Source organism: Podarcis cretensis (assembly GCF_951804945.1).
Source record: "Podarcis cretensis genome assembly, chromosome: 9".
Lineage (NCBI taxonomy): Eukaryota > Metazoa > Chordata > Lepidosauria > Squamata > Lacertidae > Podarcis > Podarcis cretensis.
In genome coordinates, this window is record NC_137178.1 from 5580482 (window position 1) to 5597127 (window position 16646).

Genomic DNA, 16646 nt, shown 5'->3' on the forward strand with positions numbered 1-16646 from the left:
GCCGCTTTCCTTTATCGTGTAATTTAGAAACTTCAATCATTGCAATGACATAATAAATACAAATATAGGTCCAGATTTGTGTTCTATCATCTATCTATCTATCTATCTATCTATCTATCTATCTATCATCTATCTATCTATCATCTATCTATATCTATCTATCTATCTATCATCTATCTATCTATCTATCTATCTATCTATCTATCTATATATCTATCTATCTATCATCTATCATCTATCTATCTATCTATCTATCATCTATCTATCTATCTATCTATCTATCATCTATCTATCTATCTATCTATCATCTATCTATCTATCATCTATCTATCTGTCTGTCTGTCTATCTATCTATCTATCTATCTATCTATCTATCTATCTATCTATCATCTATCATCTATATCTATCTATCATCTATCTATATCTATCTATCTATCATCTATCTATCTATCATCTATCTATCTATCTATCTATCTATATATCTATCATCTATCTATCTATCTATCATCTATCTATCTATCTATCTATCTATCTATCTATCTATCAGGGAACTGCCATCAGGGCCAGAGGGAGAGAGTATGCTCCAGAGGGATTCCAGAGAGCGTCCCGGGATGGGGAGAGGCAGCCCATCTTCTGGGGAAGGGAATCAGCGTAGCACCAGTGGAGAAGGGGGGCAGATGGGGGAATCGGCGAGGCGGTCCCATGACTCCTTGCCAGGGACCAGCGTGGAGAGTAAGGGTCCTCCGCTGCCCACACCCTCCTTGCGCAGAAGGCTTCCGCGCAGGGAGAGTAGGCGGAGACTAGGCGTCAAAGAGCTTCTTTGCTGGAAGAAGTTAAAGAAACGCCCACTGACGGATTCTGCCAGCGATTGAGACAGCCACAGGCGAGTGGCTGTCCGGACAGAAAAGGTTCACTCAGGCAACCCAGCCAGGTGTGGCGCCGGTTTACGCACGAGCAACCCCTAGAATCATTACTCTATCTATCTATCTATCTATCTATCTATCTATCTATCATCTATCTATCTATCATCTATCTATCTACCTACCTACCATCTCTCTCTCTTTCTATCTTTCTATCTATATCTCATACATGTAAATACCATTATTACCAATACTATAATGCAATAATTGTAAAATATTATTCATTTACCACATAGGAAAACTGCTGTACTCATCAATATTTATCTTGTATCTCTTTCTTCACATATTCGATTAAGGGATTCCATTTGTCTAATTCCTCCTCCCTCTTGTTTACCACCCCTCAGTCTTATTAATCCTGTAATTTTATACCTTACCGCTCCTGTTCAAATCTTTGCCAGCTATTCTTTCGTTGTTGGCGCTGACCTATTTTCCGAATTTTGTGCAACTGGCAGGCGAGCAGGGACTATTAACTTCCCTATTAGCTCCTGAGGCTTAACCCTTTGACTCAAATAGCCCCATCAGTGTGTTAGGCTAGTCTAAGGGCAAAGTAGAAGACGTGATCAATGAGATGGTTCTAATCACTTTCTCTCCCAAATCCAGGCCTCTGTTTTTGGCCCTCACAACCCTCTCCAGGTGACTAACTCACAAACCTCACCAGCCTAACTTCACATCCTCCTGGAGAGTTTTTGCTTCCCTGCAAAGTATCATTGGGTTGTCATTATGCCTTTTGCTTATCTGGCTTCGATGGCTCCATTGGTAGAGCACGAGAATCTTAATCTCTTATGCCCTTTATCATATGTGGTGGGATTGCAGAGAAATTGTTTTAAAAAAATTGGGAAATGATATATAATGAGTTGAAGAAAATGTTCAAATTAACATTTGTATAAAAAGCCAGAATCATTTCTGTTAGGGATTGTAGGAAAAGACCTCCCAAGGAAGAACATATTTATGTACGTGACAATGGCGTCAAGAGTCCTAATAGCACAAGGTTGGAAGAATGAAGAAACCCCGACAAAAGACCAGTGGCAAGAGAAGTTGATGGACTATGCGGAATGCCCCTTCCGATCTTCAGGAGGAGGGGGGGTTGTGGGATCACGACCCCACCCACACTCGCTCTCGCGAGGCTGGCGTCAGCCTCGCGGGAGACAGGGATTCACCCAATTAGCATACCCTGTGGCGCCAGCCAATCGGCTGGCGGCAGGGGCGGGCCTTCGTAGGACCACTTAAGGTCAGGGCGGACCCTGGCTTGCCCCCTTTAGACCAGTGGCAAAAGAAGTTGATGGACTATGCGGAATGCCCCTTCCGATCTTCAGGAGGAGGGGGGGTTGTGGGATCACGACCCCGCCCACACTCGCTCTCGCGAGGCTGGCGTCAGCCTCGCGGGAGACAGGGGTATTATCATGCAGATGAGGTTGGGGGGGAGGAACGCCATCACCTCCCCCAATGCTTGAAGGGTAGTTCGTTAAAGGACTCCGAGGGGCGACGCCTCGTCCGAAACCTACGGAGGCTAGGGCCTAAAGCGCGCCCCCGAGCGGTAACCCCTCGGGGAGCGCCTAGGGATATGCATCTCGGGTGGCTCCCCCTGTTGGTGTTTAACCCTTCCCGGTCAGACCGGATAGTCGGTTAGGGCCAATGCCTAAAGCCAATACCCTTCTTTCCTGTAATCAATAAAGTTGTGGCCATTTTCGCCCATTAACCTAAAACTCTGTGTCCGTTGTCTTCATTTATTCCACCTGTGGGGGGGAGGGAATAGCCACACAACTGGCTAAATTGATGTACAAACTGTGTGAGAAGGACAAATGTGACTATAAAGAAGAATGGGAACTCTTTACAAAATACTTAAAGAAACAACAAAATGAACGGGACACCGTGGCAGGTTTTGAATAAACTTACACAAATTTATTTGTTAATATAATAGATGGATAACTCAGGGATTTTAACATTTTTATAACATGCAGAGAATAATATGTGTTAATAAATCAGAAAGAGGAACTGAGGGAAGTCGTAGGGGGGAGGGAGGGGTGTGAGGGGAAAATGGGAGGGGGGAAATGGGGGAAAACACAATTGTTGGAATAATTTGTTATGTAAAAATACTCAATATTTTTTTTAAAAAAATCTCCCATGCCCTTGAAAATGGGGGGGGGGGTTTGCGGGGGTTATTGGGTTGCTTATATTCTGACTATATATTTTGTGGTTTTATATTTTGATTTTGTTCTGTGAACTGCCCTGAGACCTCCAGATATAGGGTAGTATAGAAATTCAATAATAATAATAATAATAATAATTAATAATAATAATAATAATTATCTCAGGGTCCTGGGTTTGAGCCCCACTCTGGTCAAAAGATTCCTGCACTGCAGATGGTTGGTCGACCCTCGTGGTCCCTTCCAGCTCCACAAATTCTATGGTTTTGTGAATCCCTGGATAGAGGTTAGATAGGTTTGTGTGTCTAGAAATTAATCTACTGTACCAAAGGCAAAAATTACATTCTTTGATCCACCAGCTTGGGTCTCTGCTGATGCCCAACACTATCATTGTCCAGAATTGAATGAGGCTCTTAAATGAGGCTCTATACACCTGAAATGGGCACTGGGTTAAGTTATATGACATTCAGGGCCCTTCTAACTCTCTGATTCTATTATTCGAATGCCGACGCATTTAACTTTTTGAGGCACATGTTTGAAACCCGAAGCAGAACCTCTTGCGAATGCTCAAGGTGTTTACAGACCTGCAGGTTTTACTGCCTGTCAAGATTCCTCCCCCTGGTACCAGTCCTCTTGAGTGTGCAAATCACTGTATCCTTTTGTTGCCAAGGCAACAGCAGCATCCTCTTTAGGAACCAGAAGCAGCCTTGCTCCCGTTGCTTTTATCTGGTGGGTTCCTCCTGTGTGACTCTCGTTAATCTACTTCCATCTTCTGGGGATGTTCCTAGTAATTTTTCATTGCCTCCTGCTCCAGGGAGACCTCCGGCCATTTTTCTTACTCAGAAGTTTGCAAAATGTCCTGTATCAGGAAGACGATTTAAACTCCTTCTTCCACTTGTGATTTTTGAAGGAATTATTTCAATTGTGTGGGTTTATTTTTTAGAAGACATCTGAAGGCAGCCCTGTATAGGAAAGCTTTTAATGTTTAACAGACTATTGTATTATAATATTTTGTTGGAAGCTGCCCAGAGTGGCTGGGGAATAAATTATTTATTCATGGGGAGCTCCCATTAAAATGGAAGCTGAAATCATCACCTCTTTTTTTTCCTTTTTTTAATAAATGCAAATAAAACTCAGTGGGCCACAATCCAGGAGAAAAATCTCCTGTGATCAGTTATGGCTGGAGAGACTTGTAGGGCAGATGGCCAGTGATAAGGGCCGGACAACTAATTCTAATTTTCTCTACATTATCCTCCCTGCCACAGGAGGGCAGCGCTGAGGAAGCTCATAGTCAGTGCCAGCCCTTGTCCTGGTTGCAATTCAAAAGGCAAAGAGGCAGGTGGGCTCTGGCATAAGGAAGTGATAGGGCATTGTCCTGTTTGCTCAAATGTGCCAGCGCTCGCTGCATGTAATCCTTGAACAGTTATGCAGAAGATGGAACAAGCTTTTCTGCTGTGCATTGGTTGGACTCGAACCAATGGATTCAAATTACAAGACAGGAGATTGTGACTTAACTTCAGGAAGAACTTTCTGATCGTAAGAGCGGCTCAACAGTGGAACGGTCTCTCTTTGAAGGTGGCGGACTCTCCTTCCTTGGAGGTTTTCTATGATTCTACACTCTACACTATGGGACGCAGGTGGCGCTGTGGGTTAAAGCCTCAGCGCCTAGGACTTGCCGATTGAAAGGTCGGCGGTTCGAATCCCTGCGGCGGGGTGCGCTCCCGCTGCTCGGTCCCAGCGCCTGCCAACCTAGCAGTTCGAAAGCACCTCCGGGTGCAAGTAGATAAATAGGGACCGCTTACCAGCGGGAAGGTAAACAGCGTTTCCGTGTGCAGCTCTGGCTCGCCAGATGCAGCTTTGTCACGCTAGCCACGTGACCCGGAAGTGTCTCCGGACAGCGCTGGCCCCTGGCCTCTTAAGTGAGATGGGCGCACAACCCCAGAGTCTGTCAAGACTGGCCCGTACGGGCAGGGGTACCTTTACCTTTACCTTACACTCTACACTACCCCAAAACTCATGATTTGGTTCCTACTGTGTGGTGCTGGAGGAGACTCTTGAGAGCCCCATGGACTGCAAGAAGATCAAACCTATCCATTCTGAAGGAAATCAGCCCTGAGTGCTCACTGGAAGGACAGATCCTGAAGCTGAGGCTCCAAGACTTTGGCCACCTCATGAGAAGAGAAGACTCCCTGGAAAAGACCCTGAGAAGGGGACGACAGAGGACGAGATGGTTGGACAGTGTTCTTGAAGCTACCAACATGAGTTTGACCAAACTGCGGGAGGCAGTGGAAGACAGGAGTGCCTGGCTTGCTCTGGTCCAGGGGGTCACGAAGAGTCGGACACGACTAAACAACAACAAATAGAATCAAAGCAGATCTATTAAAGTGCAGATACTAAAAACAGCACAGCACTATTTATAACCCTCTCCTTTAAAAAACAAACAAACACAGTCAGTTGCCAGAAGCCTGTTGGAACAAGAAAGTCTTCAACTGCGGACAGAAGGATGAGGAGGGAACCAGTCTGGCTTCTTTAGGGAGGAAGTTCCAAAGTCTGGGAGCAACCACCAAAAAGGCCCTCACCTGGGTCCATATCAAGGATGCCTGACAGAGGAGAAGGACCCAGAGAACGGCCTCCCCTGAGGATCTCAGAGCCTGGGCACATCCATATGGGGAAATACAGTCCTTCAGGTGGCCTGGGCCTGAGCTTAACCCTATTTTGACCTTTTGCGGGGATAGGAGTTGGTGCAGCCAGTCCTGGATCCCTGACGCGTTCCTAGACTTTGCTCCTTCTTAGATTCTGAGCGTGAAAGAGGAGAGCGCAAAATATGGTCTGAAGCTCAACATAAAAAAAACGAAGAGCATGGCTACTGGTCCCATCACCTCCTGGCAAATAGACGGGGAAGAAATGGAGGCAGTGAGAGATTTTACTTTCTTGGGCTCCATGATCACTGCAGATGGTGAAATTAAAAGATGCCTGCTTCTTGGGAGGAAAGCAATGACAAACCTAGACAGCATCTTAAAAAGTAGAGACATCACCTTGCCAACAAAGGTCCGTATAGTAAAAGCTATGGTTTTCCCAGTAGTGATGTATAGAAGCGAGAGCTGGACCATAAAGAAGGCAGATCGCCGAAGAATTGATTCCTTTGAATTCTGGTGCTGGAGGAGACTCTTGAGAGTCCCATGGACTGCAAGAAGATCAAACGTATCCATTCTTAAGGAAATCAGCCCTGAGTGCTCACTGGAAGGGCAGATCCTGAAGCTGAGGCTCCAATATTTTGGCTACCTCATGAAAAGAGAAGACTCCCTGGAAAAGACCCTGATGTTGGGAAAGATGGAGGGCACAAGGAGAAGGGGATGACAGAGGACGAGATGGTTGGATAGTGTTCGCGAAGCTACCAGCTTGGAGGCAGTGGAAGGCAGAAGTGCCTGGCATGCTCTGGTCCATGGGGTCACAAAGAGTCGGACACGACTAAATGACTAAACAACAACAACAACAAAGATTCTGAGCAGAAACACGTTGCAGTTTCGATTTGCTTTGCGAATGAGCTAGCACTTTAGGAGCCATGCAAACCTCCCTTGTTCTGCCCAACTTGTCTTCACAAAGGCTTTCCCTTTCCTCCCCTCAGCTTGTTTGCACAGCTTTCCAGGCCTGTCTGTCAGGTGTGGGGATTGTTCTCGAGGCAACTTGATCCTGCTACTCACCCTGCCAGGGATTCTGGCTCCAGATGTTGACAGGCGACTGGGTGGAGGGTTTTGCTATTCCAGGAAAGTCAACAGGAAGGAATCGGCCTTCCATTTAGCAGTCCTTGATTGGGATTCATTTTATTTATGGTGCTTTTAAATGCTTTTAAGTGTTTTCAGTGCTGTTTCTGATAGGGTTACTGATTAAACTGTTGTCGTTTTTAAAAAAACCCACTTATATTTATTCCATGTTTTCTGTCGTCTCTGTTTTTGTTTGTGCTGTGAGCCATCTTGGGTCCTTCAATTGCTAAAAGGCAGGGCAGTATAAACATTTCAGCAAAAGTGGGACGTTTTCAGGAAGATACTTACGGTAACTTGTGGCAACAATCCATTTATTTTTGTGACTCTTTACCTCCAGTTGCAGGGGGACTAGCAGGTGAGCTGTTTTGTTCAAGTCTTGCTTGCAGGGTTCCCCCAGGAATCTATCTGGCCACTGTGAGAACAGGAAGCTGGGCTAGATTGATGCAATTCTGGGCTGCATCAATAGGAGTATTGCATCTAGATCAAGGGAAGTAATAGTGCCACTGTATTCTGCTCTGGTCAGACCTCACCTGGAGTACTGTGTCCAGTTCTGGGCACCACAGTTCAAGAAGGACACTGAGAAACTGGAACGTGTCCAGAGGAGGGCAACCAAAATGGTCAAAGGCCTGGAAACGATGCCTTATGAGGAACGGCTAAGGGAGCTGGGCATGTTTAGCCTGGAGAAGAGGAGGTTAAGGGGTGATATGATAGCCATGTTCAAATATATAAAAGGATGTCACATAGAGGAGGGAGAAAGGTTGTTTTCTGCTGCTCCAGAGAAGCGGACACGGAGCAATGGACCCAAACTACAAGAAAGAAGATTCCACCTAAACATTAGGAAGAACTTCCTGACAGTAAGAGCTGTTCGACAGTGGAATTTGCTGCCAAGGAGTGTGGTGGAGTCTCCTTCTTTGGAGGTCTTTAAGCAGAGGCTTGGCAACCATATGTCAGGAGTGCTCTGATGGTGTTTCCTGCTTGGCAGGGGGTTGGACTCGATGGCCCTTGTGGTCTCTTCCAACTCTATGATTCTATGATTCTAGATAGGCCATTGGCCTGATCCTGCAACAAGGATCTGCTTATGTCTTGTTTGAGACAAAAGCATAGATCTGTGTGAAAAGAATATAGTTGTGAGGAGAGAATCTGCAAACATTGGCAGCCGAGGCAATGGAAAGCCCAGGTATTATTAACACCAAATGTCTAAGAAAGTATGGTGCAGTGTTTTATAAGAATTAAGGCAATAATAATAATAATAATAATAATAATAATAATAATAATTTATTATTTATATAATGTCTCCCTGGACTCAGGCACGGGCACAGCCCCCTCTCAGGGGTTGACCAAACCATCGAGTCCCTGGATTCCTTTAACGGAATGCCCTTCACATAGGAATGGCGAGAGCTTTCTCCCATCCCTATCACCTGAACCAGAGCCTAACTGCAACCTTACAAGTTGTGACGATTTGCTACGCAGCAGGTGAAACCCAAATGGCAACAGCCAATCAGCCAAGTGGGGGAAATTCCTGCCGTGCCCCTGTCCCAAAGACAGACGACACACGACGGCATAGCAAGGTCAAGCGCAAAGCCCTAAATATAGGGAGAGGTGGGCGGGTGTTCCGAATGCACGCGCCAAAAGAGGAAGAGGGCACGTGCATGGGCATAAATAGTTCCCTCAAACCATTTGGACTGCATCCGATTGGACAGATTGCACCCAGCTTCGAGGGACCTACCAATCGGGTGTTGTGGCTGACCAATCGTATCCGCCCACAACACAGGGTGTCGGTTTTCCAGGTCTCACCACAATACATGCCCTCTTTAAGGGAGGATCCGATTTCTCGCACAAGAGGTTGTGATGGCCAGCAGCCTGGATGGATTTAAAAGAGGATTGGAATAACTCATGAAAGAGAGGGGGGTCACCTAATCCAATTCCTGAAATGCAGGAATGTTTCACTCAACATGGGATTCGAACCCAGAACCCCGAGATTATGAGCCTCATGCTCTGCTGACTGAGCGACCAGGCTCCTAACTTATCCTAATGCCATCAGTGCCGATCACCTTTCAAGGGAACAACAAGCTGTTTTATCGACTCTCTGCTTCTTCTTCTTTTTTAAATTTTAAAATAGAGGTTTAGATCTTGATGATATCTCTTATAATTCCACAATGCAGAGAGCTAGAGCGAGACTAAATCAAAGAATGGGGTGTGGAGTGGGGAATATAAAGGCATTTAATTAAAGGGATGAAAGGTCTTTTGCTTGCATATATAATAATAATACGTCACAAAGCCCACAGCTGAATGTTCCGCAGGTCTCTTTGCCGCATAATGGCAAGATTTGCAAAATTTCCATATGTAATATTTAGAAGACAAAAGACGTACCATGTTCTCTAGTCTGTTTTATTCTGCATCGACCATTGTTTAAGAAACGGCCTTGGAACATCACCAAGGTCTTTGAACATTCCAGTTTCACAGTCTTTTGTCACACAACTGTCAGTCAAAAGGAGACAAGCATCATGTGTGGATCTGAAGCAGTGGCGTAGCGTGGGTTGTCAGCACCCGGCGCAAGGCAAGTAATTTGCGCCCCCTAACCCGTGGATTTGCGCCCCCTAACCCGTGGATTTGCCCTAACCCCAGATGTTGCGCCCGGTGCGGCCGGCCCCCCCTGCACCCCCCACGCTACGCCACTGATCTGAAGTACCATGATAAGTATTCTTCCTCCCTCCCTCCCTTTTCTGTTTTACAAAGTCCCAATCTGTAAGGAATGTTGAATGTGCAGAAGGAAGAGATTTACTCTCCAGCTGCAAGCAGGTAGGTGCTGACCATGCTTTGCTCATCGCCAGAATCCCACCGGACTTTTTCTTTTTAAACAAAGTACCGGTAGTTATTTTAAACACATGTTTGTAGGCAGCCTTACCAAAATATCGACAGCAAGAGGCGCGTTTTCTTTTACGTTGATTTCAGCTGGAGAATTAAGCACACACTTATTAGGGAAGCATAGGAAACAAACGGCATTAAGCCAAAATAAAGTCCTCCTTCATTCAGGGCATAGTTAAACTATGGAACTACCTGCCACAGTAGGCAGCAATGGCTACCAATCTGGATGGCTTTAAAAGAGTGTTCGAAAAATTCATGGATGAGGAGGGGGCTATCAATAACCAGAAGCTTTTCTTTTGGGAATTATAGGGACAAAACTAGCTAAAATGTATAGAAACTGATTCATGTACAGCGGCAAAAATGTTACTTGCCCCAAAGGAAGAATGGCTACAAGAATGTAAAGGAAGAATGGCTACAAAAACTTATGGAATATGCAGAAATAGCGAAACTCACCGGAAGAATAAGAAATCAAGATAACAATGTTTTTAGAACAAAAGAATGAAAATAGTTTATTGAATACTTACAGATAAATTATAAACAGATAGAAACATAGGCAAGATTATTGTCACAACCTGCAGTTCTATAAGAGTATATATTTAAAGAAGATGAATAAATGAGCAAATTACCGTATTTTTTGCTCTATCAGACTCACTTTTTAACTTCTAAAAAGTAAGGGGAAATGTGTGTGCGTCTTATGGAGCGAATGCAGGCTGCGCAGTTATCCCAGAAGCCAGAACAGCAAGAGGGATCGCAGCGATCCCTCTTGCTGTTCTGGCTTCTGGGATTCAGAATATTTTTTTTCTTGTTTTCCTCCTCAAAAAACTAGGTGCGCCTTATGGTCTGGTGTGTCTTATAGAGCGAAAAATATGGTAAGTCAATTTGGATATGGAGAAGATATGAAAAACAAATTTAGAGAACCGCAGAAAGAGGGGGATGGAAGTCAAGTTTTGAAATGTCAGAATGAATATAAAATAATAATAATAATAATAATAATAATAATAATAATAATAATAATAATAATTTATTATTTGTACCCCGCCCATCTGGCTGGGTTTCCCCAGCCACTCTGGGCGGCTTCCAACAGAGATGAAAAATACACTAAAATATCACATATTAAAAACTTCCCTGAACAGGGCTGCCTTCAGATGTTTTCTGAATGTCAGGTAGTTGTCCATCGCCTTGACATCCGATGGGAGGGCATTCCACAGGGCGGGCGCCACCACCGAGAAGGCCCTCTGCCTGGTTCCCTGCAACTTGGCCTCTCGCAGTGAGGGGACCGCCAGAAGGCCCTCGGAGCTGGACCTCAGTGTCCGGGCAGACCGATGGGGGAGGAGACGCTCCTTCAGATATACTGGACCGAGGCCGTTTAGGGCTTTAAAGGTCAGCACCAACACTTTGAATTGTGCTCGGAAACGTACTGGGAGCCAATGTAGTGAAATGTTTAAAATTTGTGAAATGTATAAACTTGAAAAGAATGAGTGAATGAATGAATGGCTTTGCTCTGTCTCCATTGTCAGAGCCAGCAATGCTAGAACCAGGGGAGAGTTGCTCTGGTGTTTGGGTCGCACTTGTGGGTTTCCCCTAGGAATCTGGCTGGCAACTGTAAGAACAAAATGCTGGACCAGTTGGGCCACCCAAGGAGGGGTATGGCTTGCAAAGAGTCCTGAGGGACAGATAGAAAAGACTGGAAAGACCGAATTTGGCTCCTAGAATCAAAGAGTTGGCTCATTCTAATTCCCCTGCAATGCAGGAATCTTTTGAGCAATGTGGGTCTCAAATCCAGAACCCTGAAATTGAGTCTTATGTTCAGGGCCGGATTTTGGTTTGATGAGGCGCTAAGCTACTGAAGGTAACAGGGCCCTTTATACGTCCAGCTGTCCTTCATCAACAACAAATCGTCGCTGTTTTTTGTGTTGAATATATGCTATATGGTAATTTATGGACCTCATAGGTCTCTAAAGATATCTCCTGGTATGCCCCGCGGAGGACCTTAAGCTCCACAAATGACAATATTTTGGAGGTCCCAGGTCGCAAGGTGGTTAGATGGGTCTCAACTAAGGCCAGGGCCTTTTCAGTACTGGCCCCGACTTGGTGGAACGCTCTGTCACAAGAGACCAGGGCCCTGCGGGACTTGACATCTTTCCGCAGGGCCTGCAAGACAGAGCTGTTCTGCCCTGGCCTTTGGTTTGGACTCAGTCTGACCCTTATATTTCCCTCCCCTTATGGTTTTGATCTATGGGCTATTATTAAAATGAGGCTGCTTTTTAAATTGTATTTTAACCTGTATTTTAAATTGTTCCCCCCCCATTATGTTTTTATTGTAATTTTACGGGGGGGGGCAGGGTATAAATAAAAAATTATTATTATTTATATTATTATTATTAAAGCCATTTGCACATAACAAAATATGTATTTTATCAAAGTAATTGTTGAACTGAAATACAATTAAGAAGAAGTATATTAATAGTGAAATACAATGTTTTATGGGTTGTTTTTAAAAGTCTGGAACAGATGGATCCGTTTTGCATTACTTTCTATGGGAAAGCACACCTTGGTTTTGGAACGCTTTGGTTTTGAAACAGACTCCTGGAACGGATTAAGTTTGAGAACCAAGGTACCACTGTATATAGAAATGAGCAAACCAGTGATATTTTAGGGAGCAGGCTAGCAGGCGGGGCCCATGACTTACATCATAGGAGCCTAAAGGTAAAGGTAAAGGGACCCCTGGCCATTAGGTCCAGTTGTGGCCGACTCTGGGGTTGCGGCGCTCATCTCGCTTTATTGGCTGAGGGAGCCGGCGTACAGCTTCTGGGTCATGTGGCCAGCATGACTAAGCTGCTTCTGGCGAACCAGAGCAGCACACGGAAATGCCGTTTACCTTCCTGCCGGAGCAGTACCTATTTATCTACTTGCACTTTGACTGCTTTTGAACTGCTAGTTTGGCAGGAGCAGGGACCGAGCAATGGGAGCTCACCCCGTCGTGGGGATTTGAACCGCCGACCTTCTGATCAGCAAGCCCTAGGCTCTGTGGTTTCACCCATAGCGCCACCCACATCCTCATAGGAGCCTACGCAACACAAAACACTGTTGCTGTATGTAGGTGTCAGGGACTCAGCGGGAGCGCAGGGAGGAGAGGAGATGGAGAGCGAGGGGGAGCAATCCGAGGGCAGCGTAGGAGAAGATGACAGCAGCCCGATAGATTCCATGAGCCTCTCCAGCGAATCGGAAGATTCACAGAAGGGGGCCCCGATGGGCAGGGCAAGGGGGGACCCAAGGGGGACACCCCAGAAGCAAGGGGCCAGCGGGGACTCCCAGAGCAGCAGTTGGAAATCAGGACCAGCTTCCCCACCAGAGCGTAGGGGGGGGGGGAGGAGTCCCAGGTATCAGAGCCCACATATGCACCACCAGCGAGAGAAGATGAGTCAGGGTTGGCCACGCCTCCATCGGAGAGCGAGGGAACGGTCAAGAGGAAAGTTGCAGGCTGGGCGCGCGCGCCAAGTTCAAATGTACAGGTGAGCGGCACAGAAGGTAGCCCGGATAGGGAACCAGGTCCTAAAGCCCGCCGGAAGGAGGGGGAAGAATCATCAGGGTCAGCGTCAGAGGAGTCCAGAAAGGATGAAACCCTAGCGGGCAGGAGGGCCCAGAGGAGAAAGGAACTTAGGAAGAGGTGGAGCAAGGCGAGAGTCTTAAACTGGTGTGGAAGGGGAGGAGACTCAGACGGGACTTCGCCGGTCTAAGGTCGAGACGTAGAGCTGCGCGCTGCGGCTTTAAAATGGAAACTGAACCTCAATAAAGACTTTTGTACATAACTACAGCCTAGCGTTGGTCCTCTGTGAGCTGGGACCTGGAGGCAGCTCTGACAGTAGGTTTTATTTTATTTATTTTTTATCTTATATTTTGGAAATGTGCATCCAGTTTTTTCCCCTTTAAATTTTTTGGGGGGCCCTAAGCTATAGCTTGTTTAGCTTATACGTAAATCTGGCACTGCCATGTTCTACCCAGCCCAGCTATCCCTCAGGAACCTGGACTTGAGATTCCCCACTCTATCCATGACTAAAAGATTTGGCACCCTTTCTCATTCCTTCGCAAAGAAGCCAGCCGTTGCTTGCTTTTGTAGGGAATTACTCAGAACAGGGACTTGCAATCGATGGAGGTTGCTCAGAGCATGGGCTTGATTGATTGGGACGACGATCGACCGACAGAAGAGTCTCTTGACCTTGCAACCTGGACTGTGCATTTACTGTCACAGGGGATATGCAGCAAGGGAAAAGGTCGGGGAACAATTTATTAAGGGTTGTTAATAAATCCTGTAAGCAGCCTTGCGTGGGTTGCTATTCAGGATCAACTCTTAAAGGTCCCAGAAGCAAAAAATTCACAATATCGATTCCATTCCTTTCCTACCCAGCCCCAAAACAGTGATGGCATGTTTTGTTGGAACCAATTCCTGAATCATCTATTATTATTATTATTATTATTATTATTATTATTATTATTATTATCATCATTAAAATTGAGTCAAAGAGGGTGGTTGCTTCCTACATGTCAACATTTATACCCTTAAGACCATTGGATTTTGAGATCAAAGTTGCGCAGGTTAGTAAAATCACTTAAATAACACAGGTGGGGTGTAGAGAAAAGGAATTAGGAATGGAAATTGAACAAAAGCAGTGTACAGTCAAACCTCGGTTCCCAAACGCCTCTGTTATTGTATCTTTTGGTTCCTGAACGCCGAAAACCCGGAAGTAAGTATTCCGGTTTTTGGACGTTTTTCAGAAGCCAAACGTCCGACAATCTTGCAATCTCTTGCAATCAATTGGAAGCCGCACCTCGGTTTTCAAATGGGCTTCCGGTACGAATTACGTTCGACAACCGAGGTTTGACTACAGTGGTACCTCAAGTTAAGTACTTAATTCGTTCCGGAGGTCCGTACTTAGCCTGAAACTGTTCTTAACCTGAAGCACCACTTTAGTTAATGGGGCCTCCTGCTGCTGCTGCACCGCCTGAGCATGATTTCTGTTCTCATCCTGAAGCAAAGTTCTTAACCTGAAGCACTATTTCTGGGTTAGCGGTGTATGTAACCTGAAGCGTATGTAACCTGAAGCGTATGTAACCTGAGGTACCACTGTATATAATTTTGGGAGAAATTGTAAACAGAGAGACTTTGTCCTTCTTACTTGAGGCCTTGTATGTAGCAAGGAAACATTCAACCAAACACAGAAGAAAACTTGCTCAGCCAATCAAGGCAACAAGGCATATGCTACCTCAATAGAGATCATGCCGCTCTTGCTGCTAAGCAACACTTCCCGCCCCCCACACCTGGTTGGCTGACTTAGTAATAACAGAATTAACCCTCAAGTTACAAACTGAATGATCCTTGCTGTTGCAAACCCAGCAACGCATGCACCCTGTCCTCATGTGCTGCGGGGCAGGGAAGGAAGCACCAAAAACAAAAAGTTTGCTTAAACTTTCCAAGTTCATTTCTTTGTTAAATTGACATGGTAAACACAACGTAAAGCTTGTGCGCGCTTGCAATATGTTATGTAATGGGCACAAAAGCATCGCAGTTACGTGACTCCGGCCCATTCTTTCCGCTGTGGTCTGTGTGCTCTTTGAGTTACTGCGCAAGCAAGATCGAGTGTCTAGGCCAACTCTATTGTTGCTCGCGAGACAATGCCTTGCCTGATTGCAATAGGGTTAGTCTCTTGTCCTCCAAACTCCCTTCTCCAAAACCAGCCCCGAGAGCCGGTTGCAAAAGTGCAATGCTCTGGAAAGAGCAGATTGAGGTTTGCAGCCAATGCCAGAATTTTTGAAGGACGTGGCAGGTCCCACGAAGCAATCAAACGAGTGCAAATTTGGAAAGGCCTGCTATTTCCCACCTGCGAATGTGCTGGCATTTCTTTGATGTGCCAAGGCGTTCATTTGATAGGCGTGATTTCACAAACAAGTAAGCAGAGACAAAGGCGGAGGGCAAGTCCTTGCCTGGGATATAACATTACAGGTTTTGGATAAGGAACAAGAACAACATAGAAGGGGGGAAAGTGATGCTGTTCCTGTGTGCATTTTGCCGTGTGCTCTAAAGCAGAGCTTCTCAGCTCTCTGGTGTGGTGGGACGGCAGTTATTCCCACCCCAATGTTCCACAGAAAGGCACCATATCAGATCCCTGAAGTGTCCCACACAGCCTGGACTGTGGTGGAATCATGATGAATGGTCAGCTGATGGTTTGTGAAGCAGTACTGTTCTGTGTGCCATGACTTTGAGTTGCTGTTGGCATCCGTCAGTCTCGAGAGACAATAGGGTGCACCTCTAGGGGTGAAGTCAAACCGCTTCGTTAGCAGCACTGAAGTGACCTTCCTGGGGCACAAGCCTGGGCAGTGTGCATGGAGGTCCTGGGTTGCCCTGAAGACAAGACCCCACTCTTGGCCCCAGTGATTGGGGTCCAAAGGAAAGCAGAGCAAGATGTTTGGCACCAGCCCAGCTGCAGGAGTTGTCAGAAGGAGAGTTGCAAGGCACCATCCAACCGCATCAGGGACTCCACTCCAAATTTGTGTAGCATTTACTCCTCAGCCTTTTCTTCTCTTGAAGATGTCCTGCAAGGCAGCGGAGGTTTAGGATGAGAGTTTTCCTTCACCTAGATGGGCTACCTCCAAAGGTTGAGAGTTCCCCATCTTCCTTCTACATCACGTGCAAAAACTGCCTTCTTGACCACTGGACCCACTCTTGGTCTTGTTCTTAAAATCCGGCCAATGTATTCACCTGTTTAAAACACTCTCATTCTTTTTAAAAATTTCATCTTGATTTCTGGGCTTTCCAGTTAGTTTTTCCATTTCAGCATAGTCCTTTAACTTGGTTTGCCAGTCTTCTTTGGTTTGGGACTGCTTCCTCCTTCCATCTTGGGGCTAACGGTACCCACGACAGCACATGCTTTTAATGTGCGTGTATATTTCACGCAGTGCAT